The sequence below is a fragment of the Bos grunniens genome, chromosome 17 (genome assembly GCF_055505025.1).
Source record: "Bos grunniens cultivar Pamir isolate PY7600 chromosome 17, Bosgru_T2T1.0, whole genome shotgun sequence".
NCBI classification, from domain to species: Eukaryota; Metazoa; Chordata; class Mammalia; order Artiodactyla; family Bovidae; genus Bos; species Bos grunniens.
In genome coordinates, this window is record NC_141181.1 from 63,913,823 (window position 1) to 63,938,879 (window position 25,057).

Below are 25,057 nucleotides of genomic sequence, written 5' to 3' on the forward strand. Positions count from 1 at the left end.
CACTGAAGGGGTGTAAATGCCACCCACAAACATCTTTTTCTTTGCCCTGTTGGCTGCAGTAAAAAGAAACTGTGACGTGGTTGCCAATATTGAAAAGAAGAACTAAAATTCCACCCAAAATTCCCATCGTCTGGTTTCTCTTGAAAACTAACTAGAACTGGCAGCTCTGGAGCCTACTTTCCCACAAGACCCAGTGGCAGCTGCTTTGCTCACTGCGTCACCTGGTTGGCCCCTGTGGGCACTGGAGTTTTCAACCCAGTGGGGGGCGAGGAGGGCACCGGGTTTGGGGTCAGATGGTCCAAGGCTGCATCAGAGGCTCCACCCACAGAAGATGTGTGACCTCAGCCCGCACCTGCCTTCTGGAGCCTGGAGCCTCCTGTCTCATCCGTAAACTCCCCGCCTCCCCCTGGGAGGATTAAACGGAGGTGGCCGAGCTTTCAGGAGGAGCATCGTAAGGGCTCAGGAGTGTTTGCTCCCCTGGGTGGAGGAGGGAGACCTGGGGTGAGCCCTGCCTGATCCGCGGGTGTCCTGCACTTGACCCCAGCCTCAGAAACACAGCCTCATCACCCATCTGTTTGTATCTGTTTCTGCCACGAAGCCAGGCAGGGGCCTGGAGTCTGACGGCTAGGGCTGAGTATTTGTTCAGACTTCACTGAAGACCAACTACGCACCACACTGTGGATCAAGAGTGGGGAGAAAGAGGTTCGGGGCTCTGGCATTGGTGAGTCGGGTATGGGGCCCAGGGGAGGGACTTGAAGCCCTTCTAGGGGAGAGGAGAGTTGGAGTCACTCATGCAGAGAAGGCACATGATTGCCCACATGAAGGTGGGGTGGGGAAGGTGCTCTACGTGGGCGCCCCAGCCTGAGCAAAAAGGCACAGAGGTGGGTGTGGCCTGGCAGGTGCAAGCTGGTCCCAGGTTCCTGGAATATGCCATGGAAGCCATGTGGCCTTTGGGGGCTTCCTGTGGGCAGTTCTGGGCCTCCACAGGCTGGGCTGACAAATAGGACTTGGTCAGTGGCTGCAGTGGGCACTTGTCCAGCAGGCCGGGGGGAGGCCAGGAAGACAACTAAGAGCTGGGCTTTCTGGGAAGCCACCTTCCCTGTGTTCCTGGGCTCCTTAGGGCCTTGGGCCCCTTGCCTGGCCACTTCAGAGTGATCTGAGCCTCAGTCTGCTCACCTGCAAAATGGGGCTCTGGCAGGGACCCAGCGAGCCAGCCCCTGTCACGTGCTTGTGCTCCTAAGAGTCACCCTCACATCCCTGCCACCCACCCACTGCCTGCCCTCTCACCTCTCCCAGAGACCCCAGCCCGGTGTGTGCAGGTAACTGAGATCACCACGTTAGGTGCCCCCACCCTGGCCCAGATCCCTGATGCTCCCAGGGGTAGATTCTATTTCATTCTCATTTTTAAGCTAAGGGAAGGGAAGCTCAGAGAAGGTTTAATGGGTAGGGCAACCCTCAACAGGTTCCTGGGCTTGGTCTCCACTTTAAGCTGCAGCCACTAGCCCAGACCCTGGCCAGGATGGAGGGATGGATGGACGCCTGGTACCCTGTTGCCCAGGCAACAGAGACAGCCGGCAGCCTTTCTCAGGCCACCCCAGCAGCTGAGGCAGCATCTCAAATGTCCTGGACCCAGGACACACAGGGCAACTCCATGGGAAGAAAAGGCTCTGAAGTCGGCCCAATATTGGCCCCAGGACCAGCTGTGTGACTAAGCACAGTCACCTGTCCTGAGCCCCAGTGTCTTCACCTGTAACCTGGGACTACTGCCCTTGACCTGCAGGCCTAGTGGACTGTCTGGCCCATTGCTGGCACATACTGGCCTGCGGCAAACCAGGTTAGTGGCTGACCTTGGCTTCTCTAGCAGCCAGGGGTTCCCAGGAAACAAGAGGAAGGCAAATAATGGCGGAAAGAGGTGGCAGGCTCCCCGGCCAGTCCGCTGGGGGTGGCTGCAAGGCCTCTGGGGAGGGCTCAGGCCTCCCCGGTCACACAGGGTGGCAGCTGGCAGCACCCCTTCCCCCACTGAGCTCCACACAAAGGGGCCTCTATTCCTGCTCTGAACGTTTGTCCCTGGCCGGCTGAGCTGCACCGCCCTCGCCCCACTCCCCTGGCTGCTCTGCCTGGCCCGAGCCGGACACAAAGGCCGGCGTGTCCCTGCCAAGCCGGCCTGGCCTCGGAAGACCCCATCCACAGAGAGCTCAAAAGGGTGGATTCGTAGAGCTGGCCAGGCCTCCATCCAGGCCACAATGAGGAGGGGGCTAGACAGGAGGAAAATGGCTTTGGAGCAACCAAACCTGAATCTGGCTCCAGCTTCCCCACCTTCTCTGCAGCCCTAGGTCAGTTTGGTCCTTGGTTTTCTCATCTGTACAATGGGGTCAATGATGACAACCCACCCACCTTCCTAGGGGTGGAGGGTTTGGCTAGGTATGTGAGCCTGGCGTGCACCCAGCACCTCAGAGGCAGATTAGAGGCAATTAGGGGTGGGGGGAGCAGGCAGCTTCCCCCCACATAGACCATTCCCCTCCTCTACTCTCCTCCCAGCAAGGTCCACATGTGTTGGTGCTGACCCTCAGGCCCTGGCCGGAGCCCCTGACTGCCTCTGGCCCATCTGCAGGCAGCAGGATAACAGCAGCCACTGCTTATGAAAACACCTACTGTGTGCTGGGACTTTTAGTTCCATCATCTCTTTTCGACCCTCCAGCTGTTCTGGAAGGGCATACCAGGCTGGGCTTCAGAGGCCAGCGACCCAGGTCCAGCGATCCTGGCTTCGAGACTCTGAGCCTCATGCTCCCTGTTGCTAAGAGCTGCCTGCCCTCAAGAGGTTCCTGTGATGATGTCATCGACTCAATGGACACAAGTTTGAGTAAACTGAAAGATAGTGAAAGACAGGGAAGCCTGGCGTGCTGCAGTCCCTGGGGGTCACAAAGAGTTGGACACGACTGAGCAACTGAACAACAGCTACTAAATGAGAAAAAGCCTGCTTTGGGACTTCCCTGGTGGGCCAGTGGCTAAAACTCTGTGCTCCCAATGCAGGGGCTCGGGTTCAATCCCTGGTCAGGGAACTAGATCCCATATGCCACAACTAAGACTCAGAGTAGCCCATCTCAACCCCCTCAAAAAAGCTTCATGCCTACAGCCCAGAGCCTGGCCCCAGCAAGCTTGAAATCCTGACCTACTGGGCTATGACTCCCAAATCAGGTAGGGAAACTGAAGCCCAGTTGGCAAGTGGCTCAGGGCCTGGCATGCTGCGGGCGGCCAATGAACCTTATACCTGACGCATCATCCTAGGAGGTGGAATTGGGGCTCCCAGCCAAAGTCGGGTGGGCACTGAGCCCCTCTTTTCTCCTTGAGGACCTCGCACATCTATTTTAGCAGGCTTTTTTTTTTTCTTCTTCTTCTTGCTTCCCAGTCATTCTCCACCTGTGGAAGGCAGGGCTGGAGACCTGGGCCTGGAGCCCAACCCATCTCCCTGGCTGACCCCCGGGAGCCCTCACCCTACCGCACGAAGTCCCCCTCCTCCCCCAATGGCGCAGGGCAGCCAAGTGAACAGCAGAGTCCCGAGTAATTAAGCCGGCGCGCACCATCCGGGCGCCGGGAACACTGTGGAGTTTCCCTTTTATGTTTATAGCAATTGTATGAAAATGTGCAACACGGAGCGGCACCAGCTGACAAATGAGACGAAACAGACAGGATTCCGGGCCGGCTTTTTTCCGGGCCTGATTGGCATTAATTGTGAGCGTTTACAAAGCACAACTCGGCGCCTGACATTTGCTTCAAGCGAACGTTTCCTTCTAATAGTTTTAATGATTACAACGGGAGCTGGTGAGCACTGCTGGGCGGGGACTGGGCTGCCTGGTGTCTGGCCTGGGCTCCTGCCAGGGGCCTGGCTGGCCCATGCTTGCCCAGGAGGTCCCACTTTCCCCACCACCTGTTGCAGGAGGGCTGCACCAAGCATGGGGCCTTGGGCATCAGCGCCCCAGCATGAGGCCTGGAGCTGCCAGTTTATGAAGGTGATGGGGAAACCCACACGCACAGGGATCCTGGGGCGGACCCGGGGGATGGGGGCGGCAGGGGAGGAGGGAGGAGCATGAGGGCTCTCCTAGCTCTGAGGCTGGAGAGGCTGAGTTGCCTCAGCTTGCAAGGGACTAGGAAGGACCCCTCAAACGCTGCCTGCTGTTTGCTGTGTGACCTTGGCTGAACTCCTTGCCCACGCTGGGCTTACCCGTCCTCACCTACAATGTAAGAGTCAGAGACATGGTCAGATGAGGGTTCTGGTACCCCTCAGGCCTCTCTTCAGCTGCATGACCTTGGGAGAGTCCCTGGCTCTCTCTGAGCCTCAGTTTTCCCCATCAGTAGAATGGAGCTCATCACCCCCATAGTTTGCAGAGTGGTTTCTAGACGCCAATAAAAAGGGTGTAAAAACCCTAAGTTTCTGGCAGGCCGGGAGCATGGGTTTCATTCCCTCCCCCAGAGAGTCTTCCAAATATCTTGCTCACACATGTGTTCATTCATTCACTGACTCATTCACTCACTGACTAAATGTCAACTGTCCTGCTTAGGAACTTGGGGATACATCAGTGAACAAAGACCCTGAGTCAAGAGATATGACAGATATAGAGGCTTTTCACAGGCAGTATCGCATCCATTTCTTACCCCATTTTACAGACGGAAAAACTGAGGCACAGAGAGGAAGAAACAACAATCTGACGCCCCCCAGCTGGGATGAGCTGGTGCAGCAACAGGACCCTGGCAGGCTGCCCCAGAGGCAAATGCCCTCAGACAACCAAGCCCACCCAGCCCTTCCTGAGGTCTGCTGACCCCCTGGAGAGGCCTCATCTGCCTAGCCAGGCTGGGCACCAGGGCAGGAGGCCAGGAAACCAGGACCACTGGGAAGAGAGGAAGTCTGTGAGGCTTGGGCAACCTGGGGGAAACGAATTCCTGCGGCTGTATCTCCTGGGCGAGAAACAGCAAAGGAGGTGCCTCATCCGTGAACCCCACTCAGGCCCACATTTATATCGACACTACGCATGGCCCACTCTGTGCCAAGTCCTGCTCTGCAAGTAGCATCCTCGGGGTGGCTGGAAAAAGAACAGTAGATACTTGGACAGCTCCATGGCACACGCAAAGGCCCAGTGCCCAGAGAAAACCCGATGGGTTCAGGAACTTCTGGCAGTTTACTGAGGACCCCCACACCACAGCCTCCTCTTAGCAGTCAGGCCGCAGGGGTCAGCTCACCCCTGCCCCGCCCCCCCCCCGACTTTGCCAGGCCCACAGTGAAGGAAGCCCCCACAGTGGATCCCAGCTCCATGCCTGCCTCCAGCCAGAAAAACCTTGGCGACTGTTTCTTTGGGAGTCTGGGGGATGGGACAGGGAGAAACACTTTTTTTTTTTTTACAGGGAATTTTTTTTCTCTCCTTTTGCATATGGTGGCACAGATGGGCCCATGATCCATAAAAACTGTTTGCAATTAAACTCCCACTTTGCATGGCTGGATTTGTCAGTCGTGTGGGCCATGAGCGCGGGGCTCCACACGGACGGGGAGATGGGACTTGGGGCAGGGGTAGGGCCGCATCCTGCAAGAGAGCGCGGAGGCCCAGGAACCTGCTCTGGGCTTGGGGCCCGAGCCGACGGGCTGTTGCGACAGCCATGCCAGCTCCCTCTCTGGGCATCCCCCAGCCCTCGCCAGGAGCCGGAGTGTGGCCAGGAAGCTGGGGTGGGGCTTGGCAGGGCCTCCCTGCCCGGCAGAGACTTGGCCAGTGCTGGGTGCCCCGGCTGCGGGGGTAATGAGGATGGAGACAGTGCAGGTAATTATCCCTCAAGACCCTGCCAGACACTGGGGCTGGGACCCAGGACAGGCAGGAGGGTGGTCGGGCAGTGCAAACCATAATGGAGGTCTAGCAGGCGTAGTGCAACGCCAGGCTCAAGGCTGAGGAGCCAGGACCTCTGGCCCAGTTGGCAGAGAGGGTCTCGAGTGGTGCCAGGAAGAGCTGCCAAGGGCCAGACCCGGCTCCATCCTCACCCCCGGGGGACCTGGTGCCGCCTCCTTGCGCCTCTTTGAAGCAGGCAGGAAAATCAAGGCAGCCACTCAGAACATCTCCAGGGCCTGGGCTCCCCCTTGACACACCTAGGGGCTCTCGGCATGTGAAGCCTCTGCCAAGGGCTTCCAAAGTGGGGGTGAGGGGCCTGCACCCCTCCCACCAGTCCCGGCCTCCGAATGCCAGCCTGCTGTCCCAGCTGCCGCGCCGGCATGCCTGCTTATTTGGGTTAACAAATGCATCATTCGGCTTGGGGAAATCCTGCATTCACTCATAATTGTTCCCTGATGAAAAGAAGTAAGGCCCCGATACCCCCTTTCCCCCCTCTCCCCACCCCCTCCAAGCTGGAAAAGAAAAGTCATAAAAATAGCTTGTTATCTCACCTATTGAGGCTCCGACTGGATGTTACTGCTAATTGGGTATAACATCCTTGTCTTGTTCTCTTAGAAGCTAAATCAAGAAAGCGCCACTGCTGCGAACTAATTATATCTCCGGCCTGCAGCCTGCAGCTTGTCTCTCCCTTTATTGAGTTAAAAAATGGTCACGAACCTTCATCTTTTATCCCCCCATAAGTGCTGGGTCCAGACTGCCTGCCATGCCTGGCGGTGAAGAGAGCGGACCGCCTGGCGGTGAAGAGAGCGGACAGCCAGGCGGGAAGGTCTAAGAGGGCTCTAGGGACAGGCAGCAGGGTCAGGGAGGGCGGGAAGCCCCCACCCCAGGTACCTGCCCGGCTCACTCCCCCAGTCCCCGCCCCCAGGCCTGATGTTCAGCGTTTCCTGGAGAGGGGGACTCGGCCTCTCTCCCCCTTGCAGCTGGGGAAGTTAGCGAGGAGTGTTTCCATCCGGCAAGCATTTTCATCCATCGATTCATTCAGCACACATTTCTTGGATGCCTCCCTACTATGTGCCAGGCAAGGTTCTAGGCTAAAGTTTTCAGCTGACCAGAGGTAGCCCCAAGCACCAGCTGACCTCACCCAGGAGGTGAGGTGCTAAATAAATACACTTAGGACTGGGTCATTTCCTCTGCTCCAAGAGTTGCCATCGTTCCCGACTATGGAGGGCCAAGTCTCAATACCAAGGCCACCGTGGCCCCCTCCCCACCGACATTCCAGCCACCTCCAGCCACACCCTAGTCCCGCAACCTAAACACTCCTGCCTGTAGCCTCTGAGCTGCTTCTCATGGTATTCTCTCCACCCCAAAAGACCCCTTCCCTTGCCCAGAAGGCCCAGCTCTGCCGGTCAGAAGTCCACTGAACTTTAAGGCTCTGGTCTTTCACGACACCTCCTCCAGGAAGGCTGCCTGGTCTGTACCGGGCTATGGACTTCCAAACCTGGATCAGGATGATGCCAGCTCAGCCATTCAGCAGGTGCGTAACCCCACTCTGCTTATTGGCTCTTCGTCTCGGTTTCCGCATGTCTAAAATGGGTTAAGATTTCTTCCTAAGAGTGCTGAGAGGCACGCTGCGGGTGCTTCTGAGGAATGATGAATGAGAGGATGCCCAGGAAGGACCTGACTCTCGGGAAGAGCTCAATAAATGCCATTATTATTATCCAGACTGAAAGCATCCTGAATCTGCTCGAACACTCCACGCTGAGCGTGTGCTGGGATGTGCAGACAGGGACGTGGGTCATTCTGGGAGATGGAGAGACAGACTCACACCTCCTCAGTCCTCATGGTTGCAGAACCACCCACATCCTCAGGAGACTCCCCAGAAATCCCTCGTTCTGATACCCTAGTCCTCTAAACCCTGCAGAGACGGGTGGAAGGGACCCCTCAAGCTCACGGAGGCCAGGCAGGCAAGTGGGCTTCATTCAGCTCATAGGCCCCTGCTGATTGACTGGTGCAGCCTGCCCTGAGCCTTGGCAAGAACCCAAGGTCAGGGGAAGAACTCAGTGGGGGGAAAGAGGGCAGCAATTGATTGGCGATGTCTGCCAAGGGCACAGCAGTCTAAGGCAAGCCAGACCTGCCACAGATCTGCCATCCTTGACATTTTACAGAGGACACAGCTGAGGCTGGGCTGGAAGGTCACTTGCTCAAGGTCGTGAGCTCATAAAAGCAACAGCTGGCCCGGAACTGGGTTTCCTCAGTTTCTGCCCAAGGATCCTTCTCGTGACAGCCCCAGTCAGCCCAGGGCCCTCACAGGCAGAGGACTAGTAAAAGCTTGTGCCAACCTGACTTCCCTTGTGGTCCAGTGGATAAGAATCCGCCTGTCTATGCAGGGGACACAGGTTCGATCCCTGGTCTGGGAAGATTTCACATGCCACAAGGCAACTCAGCCCAGGAGCCACAACTACTGAAGCCCACACGCTGTAGAGCCCATGCTCCACGAGAGAAACCACCACAGTGAAAAGCCTGCAGACCGCAACGAAGAGCCGTCCCTGCTCGCCGCAACTAGAGAAAGCCCGCACACAGCACGGAAGATCCAGAGCAGCCCCCCGGCAAAATAGACTTAATACAAATAACAAAGCTTGTGTGGATAACGAAGGGGAGTCTGTTGACCTGCCACGTGGTCCCGGGCCGTTGCTTCACCTTGCTGAGCCTCAGTGCATTCACCTACTCACCTCGGACCAAAACGCCCTTCCCGGAAACATGAGAGGATTAAAACGCAAGAGCGGAAAGCTCTGTCTGGCAAACAGATGGCTAGCAGGGTCCTATGATCCCTGTGAACGGTGAAATGTTGACAGAAGTCCCTGAAGCTAGCAACAGAGAGTGCCTCCTCCTCCAGGGAGCCTCCCTGGCTACTACAGCTGGAAGTAGTCATTTCCATCTCTCATTTCGTAGTGGGCTTTGGAAGGCTGAGGGCCCCAGAGAGCAGGGGCTCTATCTGCCTTATTCTCTGTTGTTGCTCCTGGCACTGGCCTGCACGCTGTGAATTCCTGTATTATGGCGCTCCACCCACCATACTGGGATGGTGTGTGTCTGAGACCTCACCACCTTTCAAGGCAACTAGGCTTGTTCATCTGTGCATCCCCAGCTCCTGGCAGGGAGCCTAGCACAGAGCTGTGAATCTCCCTGAATGAACGGATGAACAAAAAGCCAAAACAGCAGTTCCTGTTTACTGCCTACTTGCTGTCGGTTCCTGCCAAGCCGCACAGCTGCCCTCCAAAGTGGACCTCTGGCCCACCTGACAGATGAGGAGACTGAGGTCATGTGGGAGCTGATGCGGAAAGCCGAGCCGCCAGTTCAGGCCTGGGGACTGCAGGCCAGGAGGCCCTGCCACCTCCGCTTCTCCCTGTGCCAAGCTCAGGACTGGACTTTGCAGGGCAGCGGCCCCTGCCTTGGCAGCGAATCCTGGAGCCGACAGCTGGTGGCTGGACCTCCCTCCTCCTCCTTTAAGGGAGGCCCCGCCCCACAGACTCTAGGTCATTAAGTCCTGAGTCATTAAGTCCCCATCCGCAGGAGCCTGTTCACAGTCAGCCCCGGCCTTATCCGCGACCCCCCGGGCCTTTGTCCCCAGTGCCCTCGGCACAATGACAGGGGCTCCCAGGGCCCCAAACAGCTGCTGTGGCCAGGATGCTGGTTTGCTGTGGGGCCAGGAGGACTGCCTGGGGCCTGGGCCTGAGCCCACCTGGCTCTGAAAGGCTCAGTCTGAGCTCCCCCAAGCTTTCCACACACTCAACCTCATCCCACCCACAAGCCGGTGAAAAAATTGCTATTACGCCCTTGATGAGGCAAATGAGGCCCAGAGAGGTAAGGTGACTTGTCTGAGGACACAGAGCCAATGAAAATGGAGCCAGGGTTCATCTTAGTCTGCAAAGCCCGACAAGGCTGGCAGACTGGCCTCAGGGTGCCCAGATCACACTGCACCCCTCCCCACCAGGTACCCTCACTGGCTTCTGGCTGCTCCTCTGGACAAATCAGGTACTTAGCTCAGCACTCAAGGCCCTGCACACTCCGGTAGCTTAACTCCTTTTAACCTCCACCCTCCTATAAGCTCTCCCTGCCCTTCTGGTCATGCCCCTGCATTCTCCAACTCCTTCCCAGTGACATCCCCATTCGCTCCCCAGTGGGCAGATCCAGCCAGTCCTCCGGGCCCAGAGCAAAAGTCTCCTCTATCAGAAAGCCCTCCACGACCAGCTTCAGTTTCCCACCCGCCCAGTGTCCCTCCTCCAGCCCTACTCTGGCTCTGTGTAGAATTCAAGTCAGTTGCAGACTCATCTTACGCTCCGTGGAGGCTGTGGGCCATCTGATTCCTTAGAGCTTTGCCACTCAGACAGTGACCGGCAGGGTTCCCTCAACCCTGATGCCCATTGTTTACTGAATGGAACCACAAAGGGGCAGGGGAGAGGGGGGCAGGAACCCGCGCTTACCCATTCCTCCCACACTGCACCTCTGCTTCTGGCCGTCACGCTAACAGACTTCATGTTTCTGCCCCTCCCTGGCTGTGTGACCTTGGGCAGTAATGTAACCTCTCTGTGCCCCCGTTTTCTCCCAGGTAAAATGCAGGTAGTAACAGCACCTGCATGTCTTAGGGTTATGACATAAACCCTGGGAGGTACCAGACAGGAATGATTACTATTATTATGTCTGTCTACACCCCACTTCAGTGGCCAGCACATGAATTTAAGGGTCAGACAGACTCAGGTCCTGACCACTTACTGGATGTATAATTCTGGGCAGGTGGCTAGTCCCCAGGGCCTCTATTTTTTCCATCTCTGAAATGGTACTAACTCCATCCTCAGGAACGCGCCCCCCAACTCCTCAATATCCACAACCCGCCTTTTGTTCCAGGCACGCAGTAGACACTCCGATATTTCTCAACTAACGAACCAAACGGTCCAGGTGGGAGGAATCCATCCGGCTTCCAGCCTCCTCCCCCCCACCCCACCCCCTCCACCCTCCAGAAACCCCCTCCCCACCCCCAAGCCCGTGCAAGACTAAAATAGTCATTAGGCAGATTTCAAAAGATGTCAGTGGCTTATAATTATAGTCGACATCCTTCTGAGATAAAAGTGATTACCTTGGATGCAAATCACTTAGCAACCAATCAGGGCGGTGGGCGGCGCCCACGGAGGTGACCGGCCGGCGCACAGCCCGCCCCACACCGGGAGAGAAAGCGCACAATAGCTCTTGACACGCAAATGGGTTAACACAATAAAGGCGGCTCCGGCCGCTGCTGGGGGAGAGCAGCAATTCCCGGCCCGCGGGAGGTAATAAAGCGGCCCTTTTGTGCGCGCCTCCCGGTTCTCACCCCCGCCCCGAGCCCAGAGGAATCTCCGCCTGATTGAATTACGGTTCATGAATATGAGCTGCTCGGCTCGCTTCCTCCCGGTTGGAGAGTGGCTGGAGGGAGGAAGGGGCGGAAGGGAGACAGGGGAAGGGGACCCCCTGGTCAGGACCCAGGCCCCCCTGGGACTCAGATGCGAGCCACGTGTGCTCACCACGTGGGGTGCCCTGGGAAGGCGGGTGGGAGACCCAGCACAGGCAGTTGGAAAGATGAGGGTCCCTGACCTGCCCTCGGGTCTTTGATCTTTGGCTCCAAAAGGGACTGGAAGAGCCATTCAAGGCCCAGGTTCTGCAGATAAGGCTACCACTGGCCATGAGCATGTGCATTTATGGGAGGCTTGTGATATGCCATCGCCTGTCCTCAGCCCTCAGTGAATCCTTTAACACTGATGCTATCCTCCTTACCGAGGAGGAGACTGAGGCTCAGAGAGGCAAAGCTACTCACCCAAGGTCACACAGCCAACAAGTGGGCTCTTAATCATGAGCCCCTGGGTGTTAAGAAACCCAGACTAGTCCAGCCCTGGCCCACAACTGTGCAGCTCAGAAGGTGGGTGGGTGAGCTTATATGGAATTAAGGCCTGTGATAAGGATTACTGCGGGGGTGGGGGGTTGGTGAGGGGGGCAGGTAGGAAGCTAACCTTGAGAGAGGAGACTGCTCAGAGGTTTCTGCCCCTCCCTGCACGGGACTGGAAGGGATGTCCAGGGTCACTGTCCGAGTCAGAGGAGCCCACACTGGATTGTCTCCCCTGCTTAAATCTCTATCACTTAAGTCTCCAGGACAACCCCCCACCCCCACCCCCAGGGCCACCTCATCCCCTCATCCAGCATACCCCAGCACTCAGGCCTGCTACGTGGCCCACTCCCAACGCCCAGAACACTCTGCCACTCCCCTGCCTGGCAGGTCTCCGTACCGAGAGTCACATGGCACCCCTGCGTAGGGCCCTTCCTGACTCGAAGGCTGAGTGGGGAGCCAAAGCTGTCACTGCTCCATCAGCATCCTGTCTTTACCACCAGCTGCGGGCCAGCCAAGGGGGTCCCCGGGTTTCAGTGTGGGAAGACACATAGGTGAGGCCAGACTCCCTCCATAGCGATGGCCCCTGACTCGTAGGGGGACCCTGGCTAACAAGTTGCGGTGCTTCCCTCTACCTATGGAATGGGGGCGAGGGGGGGCAGTGTGGTGGGGTGGGAAGACCTGGGGACTCAAAACTCTGTGGCTGCCTGGCTGAGCACCTCTGTTTGCACTTTAGTTTCCTCATCTGTAAAATGGCACAGCACATGAGCTACTGTAAGGAGTCACTGAGATCCCGTAAGATGCCTGGCACAGGGAGAGACACCGGGTAAGCTGGCATTCCCTCCTGCTTGTCGCCTGGTGTTGTTGCCAAGCCCATGGAAGGGAACAGAAGGAATTGCCCAATTCTGACAGCCGCTCCCTCCGCCTTGGCTGTGGAAGTGTAAATACTCCACGGAAGACCTCCAACTGCCTGTGTTTGTGGGTCTCTGGCGCACACTCCGAGTTTGTTTCTAAACTGGGAAGCTTCGAGAGGCGGCACAAACAGCCCTTCTGCCCACCTCTCCCACTTCTACCCCCATCTGCCGTTGCTCTGTCCTTGGAAGCCTGTGTGTTTAACGACACCGTTTCAGCTGAAAATATCTCCCTGCCAAGCTCCCCCGCCCCCCCGCCCCACCCCGGCCAAGCAGATCCACTGATATTTATCGACTTGTTAATCTAGCTAGAGAGCCTGGTAGGCGAACACAGTTGGGGGTGGGGGGTGCTCGCTGCGTAGAGACGGGGGCCTGGCTTCTCATAATGACCTCACACACACTCCCCCTCTGCTGTCACCCCACTCCACGCCCCTGAAGCAATGACACAGTTCTTTAACCTTTTCCTAGAAATGTGATCACAGCAGTTTCACCCACATCCGACACCAGCAGCAATTGCTGGAAGGGAACTTAGAAGGGGAATCAAAGAGTCAGCAGCAAAATGCTGCTCTGCGCCTTCAGAAGGAACAGGGCCAGGGCTGGGGTGTGGCAGAGAAGAGAAGGCTGCTGCCTGACCCCCGTCCAAGCTGGCCCCTGGCAGGGGCACGCTTATCCAGACCTTGGCACCGATGGGCCTGACTTACCCTCCATTCAACTTAATGAGCACCACACTGTGCTTGTCAAATCATCTTAAACTCCAACAGGAGAGTGGGGCAGTCAGGAGTTCAGGCTTAACCAAGGTCCTGTCATCTTGGGGTTGAGCAGCAGGGGTAACCTCTGGACTGGAGGGGCAGCCAGCAGCAACTCCTCTGTTCCTTCCCTGGCTGGGGGGGGGGCACCCCTGTTTCTCTAGGCAGAAGCAGTCTGATTTAAGGCTGGGGGCCCGCATCTCTCTGGGGACCCTGGGAACTTCAGCCTGGGGTCAGGAAGCTTTCCTCTTTTGAAGCATCCCTTTTGAAAGCAGAAAGTTGCTCAGCTTGGGAGTCCTGTGCCCTGGGGCACTGCCAGGCTATACCGGCAAAGCTAAACACCTGTCTTTGGGTGGGGGGGGGGGCAGGAGCATTAATAGGGACAGACAGCTGGCACTGCCTCCCTTCCCTCACCCCATCAGGGTGCTGGGGATTTAGGTCAGAGGACTGCAGCTGTGGGTGGGGGAAGTCTGATTTCACTCCTCCAGGACCCAAAGGCATCCAGCCTCGCCCACGACCCCGCCCCCTCCGGCCTTGGGTCAAGACAAGTCGCGTTGCCACGGCAACCCCAGTGACGTCAGAGGTCTGGCAGTGACGTAACAGACGACCCCAATGGGGAACGGATCGTCCCCGCGAGTTCTTTGTAGGAATGCAGGCGGCCAGATGAACCCTGCTACAGTCTAGGCTCAGAGGGCACAATCGCCAACATATCCACAGGCATGGTCGGGACTCCATGTCCCCTTCTGGGCTGATGGCCCTTGAAGAGATTCCAGAGGCTACTTGGGAGAAGCCCAAGGTGTCCAGTGCCGGCCCTAACCCCTCTAAGACGCGGGAGTTCCTGGGGAATTTTCAGACGACTGAGCTGCTACCTTTGTCTGTTGGCTTTAGGGGTGGGGTGACCTTTCCTCTCCGGCAAAAGCCCCACCCAGGGCCCTGCCGGAGTCCTCACAATCGGCCCCCGATGTCCACTCTGGCAGGCAGGCCGGTCTAGACAAGTTGTGTGCGGAGGGGGCGGGGGGAAGGGAAGGGGCAGACAAGGATGCTTCAGGATCCCCCACAGCCCAGGGCCTCTTTATTTCCAATCCGGCTGCCCCGACACCCGAGACTGCCCCCAGTTTCACCCTAGAAGCCCGCCCCGCGGAACTCACCGAATCAGCCAGGCCGTCGAAGGGCACCAGGTCTCAGCGGGGACGACTCTCCGCTCGCTGGGTTGCAGCCATGCAGAGCTGGCAGAGGCTGCCTGAGGAAGCCCCCCTTGGGGGCCGATGCCTCTCTCCAGGTGGGAAGGGACGCTGTCGGTGAGGTCGATCCAGGCTCCGGCCCGCGCCGTCCGAAGTCCGGGGTGGGGGTTCTTTCGGCTCAGCGAGGGTCGTGCCCGCCAGGCACCCGGGCCGCTCGGGCGCTCAGGCGGCGCATCCTCGCTGGGGCCTGTGCTCACCGCGTCCGGCGGGCGGCGCTGCGCCTCCCCTCGGGGTCCTGCTCAGGGCTGCAGCTCCCCGGGGCGCCCTCTCAGCCCGCGCCAGGAGCCCGGCGGCCGCGGCCCCTCTAGCCGGCCCCAGCTGCAGCTTGTCTTTGTTGCTTCCTCTCGCTCGACCGCCTGCCCGTGGTTTGCAGCTCTCTGGTTTGCCCGAGGGTGGGGGGGGGGTCGTCTCCTCCGAGGCTGCACGCACCTGCAGCGGCCCGGCTTCTCGCCGGGCATGCACCGGCCCTCGCAGGTTGCAAAGAGCGGTGGCGAGAACGCACCGGCCCCTCCTCCTCCTGCTCGGAGCCCCGGGTGTTGGGGGAGGGGAAGCCGGAGAGCAGCAGCAGCCGCGGCGGCTGCAGCGGGCGGTGGAGGCTCGGGTGCAGCCCCGGGGGCCTCGGCGCCGAGAAATAACCAGTCCAGGTGGCGCTGGGCGGATGTGGGAACGGCCCGGAGAATGGTGCACTGGGCGTTCGAGCTCTCCAGCTGCAGTAGAACCGGCGCGCGCCGGGCTCTCACGCGCCCATGGCCCCCGGCGGCGCGCGGGGGCTCCCGGGGCCTCAGCCTTAAGCCGCCTGGCGCGCGCCGGCGCCTCGCCTCGCCTCGGGCCCGGGTGCCGCGCGCCGCGCCCCACAAGCGGCGTGCCCTGCTCTTCGCCTCCCCCGGTGCCGCGCGCAGCCTCTCAGCTGAGCCACCGGCTCGGTTATCCTGCTCGCTGCTCCGCTCCGGCCCGACTGACAGGCGCTAGCGCCGGCAGCCGCCGCCGCGTCTCGCCCCCCTCCCGCCCCCTGGAGCCTGGTCCAATCAGTGGCGGCCGAGAGGCGGTTACCAGGGTGACGCGGCGCCGCGTCCTGTGGGGGGCGGGGCCGGGGGCCGCCACGCGCGCTTTTCGCGGCAAAATTCAAAGGCCGGTAGGGCGGCTCTCCAACCTCCTCCCCCAAGCAGGGGCGAGGCGGGGCCTGCCTCGTGAGGACTGCAACTCCCGGCCTACAGCGCGCCGGCGCCAGTCGTAGGGGCCCCGACTGGGGGCGTAGGGCATGCTGGTACTTGTAGTCCCTTTGTCGGGAACCAGGAAGGGTGGAAAAACTAGTATCATTTTATTGAGCACCTATGCCACTCCAGTACTCTTGGTTGGAAAATGCCATGGACGAAGGAGCCCGGTAGGCTGCAGTCCATGGGGTCGCTCAGAGTCGGACAGGACTGAGCGACTTCACTTTAACTTTTCACCTTCATGCATTGGAGAAGGAAATGGCAACCCACTCCAGTATTCTTGCCTGGAGAATCCCAGGGACAGGGGAGCCTGATGGGCTGCCGTCTATGGGGTCGCACAGAGTCGGACACGACTGAAGAGACTTAGCAGCAGCAGCAGCAGCATGCGGTAGCACAAGCTAGGTGCGTTGTGTGCATTGTTTCACTTATTTGGGGAGACACCCCAATGAAGAACTTGTTAAAAAAAAACAAAACATAAAAGAAGCTAACAAGTATGTAACCAAGTACTTTACGGAATCCTCACCCACAACCGTATTAGATAGGTATTATCACCCCCATTTTACAGATGAAAAAACGGATATAGCAGGCACTATCATTATACTCCCAACTTACAGAGGAAATTGAGGCTAAAAGATGTGAAGTGACACTCCAGAGTGTTTTTGCCCCAGTTCTTGCTGTTGGCAGTGGCAGATTTTTGGCATCACAGCTGAGATATGTGGAGCACTAACTACATAACCAGGCCCGGTGCTGAGCTTATTGTAAGTTTCACCTCAGGAGATCTTCACCACACGCGTGGGAGGTAGACAGTGGTACCCCCTCCCTGCCACTTAGTGGACGGATGGGGAAACAGGCATAGTACCACCTGAGGTCCAAATTTTGACTCCATCAAACTACGCACCTTGCCTTTTACTTTCGAAGCAGTTTAATAAGCTCTCGTTGCTTCTGCCTGATAGCCTGCCTGCAGGTTGGCCCATTTCGCAGTCCCATTTTACAGCTGGAGAAATTGAGCCCTGGGAGGGACATTTCCCCTCAGTTGTCATATGTCCATCACACAGAAAGTTGAGGAGCCTGCTTTCCAGGAAACTTCTCAGGATCCCTAAAGAAATGCAAAGCAACAGTCAGAACTCCTCCCACCACACTCAGGCTGTGTCTGTGTGACCTTCCCACTCCACACACCCGCAGTCCCACAACACCTGGATGGGATTCTAGCTCTGGCCTGAGGACTTGGAATTTATCTTCCTGGTTCTGTGCCTCAGTTTCTTGTCTGTGCATCACAAGGACCTTACAGGCTGGTGTGAGAGCAGAGTGAGTTATTGCCTGGAAGGGAGTTGGAACACAGTAAGTGCTCAATAAATGCCAGCTGTGGTCATTCAGGTGCAGAGGGCTCGGAGACCTTGGCAAATGTACCTGGTGGGATGAGCTGATTATAGCCGGGCCCTAGCCTACTTCTAGGAGCCAACCCACACCTACCCAGAGCCTGGGAGAGGTGCCCACCGGGGAGCTCCAGCACCGGCTCAAGTAGGCCACCCGCTGCCTTATCTAGGACAGATGCTGGCCCTGTTTCAGGCCGCCTGCCATGTACGCCATTCCCAGCAGCTCCTCAACTCTGAGCCCTGCTCTATTTCTCCCCCACTGTCCCACCCACACCACCCGGGTCGGGGGTGGGGAGCTGGAGTGCGGGAGGGGGTTCACCTGGAAACATGATCTGGCCACCAGCTGCTTCAGCTCCTGGGCCAGCCGCCAGAGCTGCCAGTGACGTCAGGGTGGGTTGCCCAGGAGACCTGCTGGGTGGACTGGGTGTGGACAGGTGGGGAGAATGCTAGGTGGACCCGGGTCAGGTGCAGGGCAAGGGACAGCGACAATCAAAACTCAGGGAAGAGAGGGCTGGAAGGGGAGAAGAGGGCGGGGACCACACCACTGCCTTTGCAAAGTTTGGGATTTTTTTCTATGGGAGGTTACCATGACTTAATACCTACTATGTGCCAAAGCGCATGCTCAGGGCTATTTATATCACATATTTCTGTGTCCTTTTACACTCACTGCAACCCTGTAAGATCTATTCTCTTAGTATCCACATCTTATGGCCAAGGACGGCCACGTGACTTGCACAAGGTCACGCGATGACAGATCAGGATCCCAAACACCAGAGCCCCTGACCTTGATTTATTATGCTCTGTGCCAGCCACTGACTGACTGGGTGTGACCTTGAGGGCAAGTTTCTTCTCCTCTTTGGACCTCAGTTTCCTCTGCTGTAAAATGGAGGGTGGGGCTCATAACCCAGTCCTGCCAGTCAGACTCTGGAGCTGGCACCCACTTCCCACCTCAGTAGTTTCCAAAGACCCCAATGTGATTCCGAAGTGCAGCCAGGAGGTTGGATGATCTCAAAAGGCCCCTGCACCTCTATGAGTCCATGATGTGCTAAATGGTGTGACTTCAGGCCTCGGGAGCTATATAGGGATCTCATCTTTCAGGCATCCCTCTATCCCTCCAGGCAGCTGGGTGTCCCTAGAGATGCTCACTTATACCCCACATACAGGCTCAGTACCACCGTCCCACACCACTCCCCACAGCCCACCTCCCTGAGGTCAGACCCTCGTACCACTGCCCCCTAGCCTCCCAACTCTCAGCCTTGACCCAGCCATTCCTTCCTCTTGGTTGTGTCCAATAACTCCACATTATGTGAATGGAGCCAGCGTCAAGATGGATTTGCCACGGTCCATAGAATCACTAGGCAAGTCAGCCCCTGAACATTGCGCCGGCTCCAGCCAGGGGTCCTAGAGGCCTCAAAGGGGAAAGGAGACAAGAGAGCACCTCGTTCCTCACTGTACTGTATGCCCCCTACACTGCAGCCTTGCTAAAATACCTGCACATCCGCCCAGCTGTGTCTCTGGCCCCCAGGCCTTTGCCCAGGCTGTCCCCTCCATCTAAAACATCCTCCTTCCTAGGTGGCTGACGCTTGTTCCACCTTCGGATTTCAGTTAGGCTACCACCTCCTCCAGGAAGCCTTCCCTGACTACTGCCATCCAGGCTGGAGCATTTCCCCTTTCATAGATGCACTCAGTCTGTGTCATAAAGGCTCACTTATGTATCAGTCTTCCCCACCAACCTGAGGCTCTGTGAGGGCCAGGGCTCATTCAAATTGCTTTATCTCCAGCATGGACGTGGCATACAGTTGGCACTCCATACAGGTTTGTTAAACTCATCTCTGAATCAATGGATGGATGTAGATGTAGCACAGGTTTGTGTTTTGCTTTCTTGTAGAGGAGGAGCAGGGAGAGGAAGAAGAAGGGCGGTCAGATGGACTGGGTTTGAATTCTACGTGTTCAGGTTACCAGCCTTGTGACTCACCTGCTCTGTGCCTGTACTTTCCCATCTGTGAAGTGGGGTTAATTGCCACCTTGGTACTGCTCAAGGGACCTGGAGTCTGGAACCCTTGCACCCACCCTCCCACACAGATAAGGTTCATCATGCCATGCTCACTGAGGCCTTATTATTCCCCCCCTTTAATTCTGCTCATCCATTCATTCATTATTGCCTAAGGACCTGCCATGAGCGAGGCCCTGGGAATGCAGCAGTAACCCAGACGCAGCCCCTGGCCTTGAGAAACTCCATGAGGGGCAGACAGGTGACGAGCAGTTATCACCCAGGGCCACACGGAAGGAAAAACACAGCAGGCCCCTGACCCAGCTGAGGGGCTAGTGATGGTGAAAAGGCTGATCAGGTGTCCTGGGAAAACTGAGCAGGGGGTCGTCAAGGGCACAGGTGAGGGACAAGTTCTCTTGGCCAAGGGAACGGCCACTGAAAGTCCAGGGTCCCAAGTGAATGTCCTCAGAGTGGAGGTGGCTCGCAGAGGCTGAGCTAGGGCAGGGGAGGGAGGCGAGGAGGCCGAGACTGAGCCTTTATTCTGGTAGGGGGAGCAGGCCCGGCCCAGCCTGCCTCCCCAGCCCCCAGTGGCCTCACCTGCCCTCATTGCCGTAATCTAGGCCAGAGCCTGGAGGGAGCCGAGCCCCCATTGGTGCACACCACGTAGGTTTTTCAGAGATAATTTAATCAGAGCTATTAATAAGCAGAAAAGAAAGAGCTCTTTATGCTCCTTCTGGAGAAAAGGAGAAAGAAGAAGCACGTGTAACCTTGTTACTCACTCAGCCCTGCCCCCAGTACCTGAGCCTGTCTCTGGGCCAGGCCTCGGGGGGATGGGGCAAAGGGGCCCAGCAGAGGGGGACTGAGGAGGCCCAGGTAACCTCTGGGGCTGGCCCGCCAAGATCCCTGACCACACCCCACCCTCACACCCCTCTAGCCACTTTTGACTCCTCTTGGTTGCTTGAAAGCGCCAAACTGTTCGCCTTTGCACCAGCTGTTCACTCTCTGACCTGTTCCCAGACCACTCTTCCTTCTGCTCTTTTACCCGCTGGCTCATTTTCATACTTTAGGTCTCAGCTTAAATGTCACCTCCTCAGAGAAGCCCTCCCTGACTACCCTATCTGAAGTTCTCCCCAGAGCACCTCCCTTTTGCTTTTTCCCTTCCCCATACTTATCACGATTGGCAACTCTCTGAGCTCTGTGGGTTGACTTGTTTATTTCCTGTCTCCCTGTCTAGATTGTCAGCTTTGGGAGGGGTGGGGCTCTGTCATCATCTTCATTGCCGTGTCCCCAGCATCTTGAGTAATCACCGACACATACCAGATTCTCTGTCAATATTTGTATATGGAGCTGGAGAGGATTCTAGGGGCCTGGATGGTTGGGATAGGAAATAGGAGGTGGTAGGGGTCCCTTCCACTCAGGAGACCCGCTAGGAGAATCCAGGAACCATGAAATGCCCCCCATCCTTTGTTTCACTACTGGGGATCAGGGGGCCCCAGGGAAGGCCCTCACCCAAAGTCGTACAGTAAATTTGGGCCATAGGTGGCACTTGAACTCGTTTGGGGAGAATAGAGTTCCAAATGAGTCTCACCTTTGTGTTGAGGAGGATTCTGAGGCCTCGCTCAGGATGAGAAGGGCAAGGCTACTGTGCTACCATTGATTAGTGATGTCTACCAGAGTCGGGGTTGGCTGCTCCCCTGCATGGAGTTTGAAAGAGCCCTGGACTGGCAGTCAGGAGGCTTCGTTCCTTCAATCAGCACTACCACCTTATCATGTGACCCCCTAGATAAGGCAGCCAACTTCCCTGGGCTTCAGTTTCCTCATTTGAAAATTGGGACTATTTACCTTGCTGCATGCTCAGTCATGTCCGACTCTTTGCAACCCCATGGGTTGTAGCCTGCCAGGCTCCTCTTCCATGGGATTCTCCAGGCCAGAATACTGGAGTGGATTGCCATTCCCTTCTCCAGGGGATCTTCCTTACCCCGGGATCAAACCCGTGTCTCCTACGTCCCCTGCACTGGCAGACAGATTCCTTACCATGGAGTCACTTGGGATGCCCCTGTCTACCTTAGCCTTGCCTATCTCAAGGATTATAACCAGAAAATTGGTACAGTATAACGTTTCCAAAAGCTTAATGGGCTCTTTATAGGCATAATCAACTACTGTTACTGTAAAATACAGCAATGACAATAATAGCCACATCTATCTAGTGAGGCCTTGCTATGGACCAGGCAGTGAGTACCCCAGGTGCTTCTCATACAGAATCTATAAACCTTGCAACAGGCCACGAAAAGGACCCACTGGCCTGTGTCAACTGGCCTTGCTGAAGGTGGCACAGAGCTCTTTAGTGAGTGGGACTAGGCTTTGATCCCTGGTAGGTCTCTTTGCATAGAGGATTTCTGACTTAGCTTAAAAACTAAAAAATTTGGCCGCACCGTCTTAGCCGCGGCACTCGGGATCTTCCATTGAGACCTGAAGGCTTCTTCCTAGTTGTGACTCACAGGCTCAGTTGACCCACGGCCTGAGGGATCTTAGTCCCCCCACCAAGGATCAAACCCACTTCCCCTGCATTGGAAGGCGGATTCTTAGCCCCTGGACCACCAGGGAAGTCGTATAACTTAGCTTTAGGCCCTAACAAACCGGAAACAGTAAATGGAAGTGGGGGTGGTCCCAGTGACACCCCCCTCCACGAGCAACTCCCCCACCCGACAAGGCATCTCTTCTCTCTGGCCAGCTGGACCTGGTGCTCTGAGCAGCAGGGTGATTCCAGGGGATTAAACCCAGTCCACCTCACCGCCCCTCTGGCCTGGAAAGGCCAGCAGGCCCTCCCCAGCCTGCCTGGCAGATTTCCTTTTGTACAAAAAGTTATTGACTTATCAAGGTTAAAATACATTCAGCGCGGGCCAATAAAACAGGGATACCGCCGCATCCCGGCTGTCATGTGCAGCCTGGTTTTCATGGCAACAGGCCCTCTTCTGCACATGAAACGGTTCAGTTGTGCAAAGTTCAGGCGTTACATAAACAGGGAGTTAACAGCAGCAGCAGAAATCAATGTCTGGCCAGGCATGGCCTGGGGAGATAGCATTGATTGGGTCCTGGTCGTCGATAGGCTGGGTCCCTGCTTCCTGCCCCTGTCGCCCTGGGCTCCCTCCCGCAGCCCCAGCCCCTGGCTCAGACCCAGAAGGCTCCAGGAAGGTGCCCCCACCCTCGCCCTGGAGCCTCTTTCTGGCTGGGATCCAGCGGGGAGGGGATCTGCTTTCTGCAGCCAGTTTATAAACCACTATTGCTCAGTGACGCCATTCCGCTCTTTAAAATATGTTCACGCCATCTTTAGCGAAGAAGGTATCCCTTGGCCTTTTAAGCCGTCCTTGTGACAAGGAACAATCCCACTGCCTCTACGTTTAGCCATCAAAACCACTCGTACATCAAGACGTGACCTAATGGGGTCAAAGAGACCGGGATATGAGATTAAACTGGCTGTGCAGCCTTGGGTAAGTCACTTGGCCTCTCTGAGCCTCAGTTTTCTGCTTTCTAAAATGACAAGGATGACAGCACCTAGTTCACGGGTGTAGAGAAGAAATCAGGGGACACATGTGAAGCCCCTAGCTTAGGGCCTGCGTCAGGAAGCTGATGCTCTGTGTTCCTCTTCTACACAGATTCCATGGACTTCCCTGGCGGCCCAGTGCTTAAGACTCTGCCTTCCCACGCAGTAGGTGTGGATTCAGTCCATGGTCTGGGAACTAAGATCCCAGACACTTCAGGGTATAGCAAAAAAATAATTTTTTTAAAAAGGGTCGTCTACCACAGATATCAGGAGATACCTTGATGGAGCAGGAAAGGGCAGGGAACTAGAAAGGTGATCAGTTCAGTTCAGTCGGTCAGTCGTGTCTGACTCTTTGCAACCCCATGAACCGCAGCACGCCAGGCCTCCCTGTCCATCACTAACTCCAGGAGTCCACCCAAACCCATGTCCATCGAGTCGGTGATGCCATCCAGCCATCTCATCCTCTGTCATCCCCCTCTCCTCCTGCCCTCAATCTTTCCCAGCATCAGGGTCTTTCCAAATGAGTCAGCTCTTCTCATCAGGTGGCCAAAGTATTGGAGTTTCAGCTTCAACATCAGTCCTTTCAATGAACACCCAGGACTGATCTCCTTTAGGATGGACTGGTTGGATCTCCTAGCAGTCCAAGGGACTCTCAAGAGTCTTCTCCAACACCATAGTTCAAAAGCATCAATTCTTTGGTGCTCAGCCTTCTTTATAGTCCAACTCTCACATCCATACATGACCACAGGAAAAACCATAGCCTCGACTAGACGGACCTTTGTTGGCAAAGTAATATCTCTGCTTTTTAATATGCTGTCTAGGTTGGTCATAACTTTCCTTCCAAGGAGTAAGCATCTTTTAATTTCATGGCTGCAGTCACCAACTGCAGTGATTTTGGAGCCCAGAAAAATAAAGTTAGCCACTGTTTCCACTGTTTCCCCATCTATTTCCTATGAAGTGATGGGACCAGATGCCATGATCTTCGTTTTCTGAATGTTGAGCTTTAAGCCAACTTTTTCACTCTCCTCTTTCACTTTCATCAAGAGGCTCTTTAGTTCTTCCTCACTTTCTGCCATAAGGGTGGTGTCATCTGCATTATCTGAGGTTATTGATATTTCTCCCGGCAATCTTGATTCCAGCTTGTGCTTCTTCCAGCCCAGCATTTCTCATGATGTACTCTGCATATAAATTAAATAAGCAGAGTGACAATATACAGCCTTGATGTACTCCTTTTCCTATTTGGAACCAGTCAGTTGTTCCATGTCCAGTTCTAACTGTTGCTTCCTGACCTGCATACAGGTTTCTCAAGAGGCAGGTCAGGTGGTCTGGTATTCCCATCTCTTTCAGAGTTTTCCACAGTTTATTGTGATCTACACAGTCAAAGGCTTTGGCATAGTCAATAAAGCAGAAATAGATGTTTTTCTGGAACTCTCTTGTTTTTTCGATGATCCAGTGGATGTTGGCAATTTGATCTCTGGTTCCTCTGTCTTTTCTAAAACCAGCTTGATATTTGGGTTCAAATCCCAGTTCTACCACTAGCTGTGTGACCTTAGGCAAGTCACTTTACTAGAGCACAGGTATACAGTAGGAACTCAATACATATTTGCTGAGCAAGGAAATATGTATTGTATAATTGTAATGTATAAACTCCCCTGGAGAGCTGGCCTCACATGGGGTAGCTGGAGACGGGATGGCTAGGATGATTTAGGATGGCTGAGGAGGACAGTGCGGGGCACTTCCAGCCACTCAGGATATGGTAAAGATAGCTACCCCATTGCTGAAATTCACAACCCTTTCCCAGGGTGAAATGACGCTGGGAAACAGAGCCCAGTGAGCACATGTAGCCGGGGTGACATTTCCAGGCATGACTGAATCAGCAGCTTTTGCCAATGAAATGTGAGCACGCATGACATGAGATGGGAATGTGCCTTTTTCTCTAAGCTTTCTCTCCTGCCCTAAGGCAGACAATCAACCCTTCCAGGCCAGGGCAGGGCCAAAGGCACCTGGATCCCTAAATCACTTGCAAAGGAAAGATGCCCACCTGTTGACCAACAACACAGGCTCTGAACTGGTAGGTGAGAAATGAACCTCTGTTGAGTTATGCCACTAAGATGCTGGGGTCTATTTGTTACAGCAGCTGGTGTTGCCATTGGGAGCTTGTGAGGCCTGGGAAGGACTTAGAACCACCCCTTCAGCCAGCACAGTCCTCTCCGCGTCATGAGCTGCGAGGTTGCCCTTATTTGATAAGGGAACTACAGTAAAACATTAATGGTAA

At 56.1% G+C, this 25,057-nt stretch overlaps 1 protein-coding gene and 1 long non-coding RNA gene across 3 annotated transcripts in view; both read right to left on the minus strand.

Moving 5' to 3' along the window:
* FAM222A (family with sequence similarity 222 member A) overlaps nt 1-15,624 on the minus strand; it is a 61,132-nt gene extending 45,508 nt beyond the window's left edge. Inside the window, exon 1 of one of the 2 annotated variants that reach the window (XM_086348363.1) lies at nt 14,575-15,624. The gene's annotated coding sequence lies outside the window, so the exon portion shown is untranslated. The remainder of the gene's footprint in view (nt 1-14,574) is intronic. The other variant, XM_086348364.1, reaches the window with a different exon arrangement.
* A 1,158-nt stretch (nt 15,625-16,782) lies between these two features.
* Nucleotides 16,783-17,195, minus strand: LOC147355627 (uncharacterized). The gene is made up of 2 exons (XR_015144670.1): nt 17,072-17,195; nt 16,783-16,974 (listed from the first exon to the last, which is right to left on the minus strand). It is a non-coding gene; the product is annotated as an uncharacterized LOC147355627 (long non-coding RNA).
* Between the last annotated feature and the right edge of the window lie 7,862 nt (nt 17,196-25,057).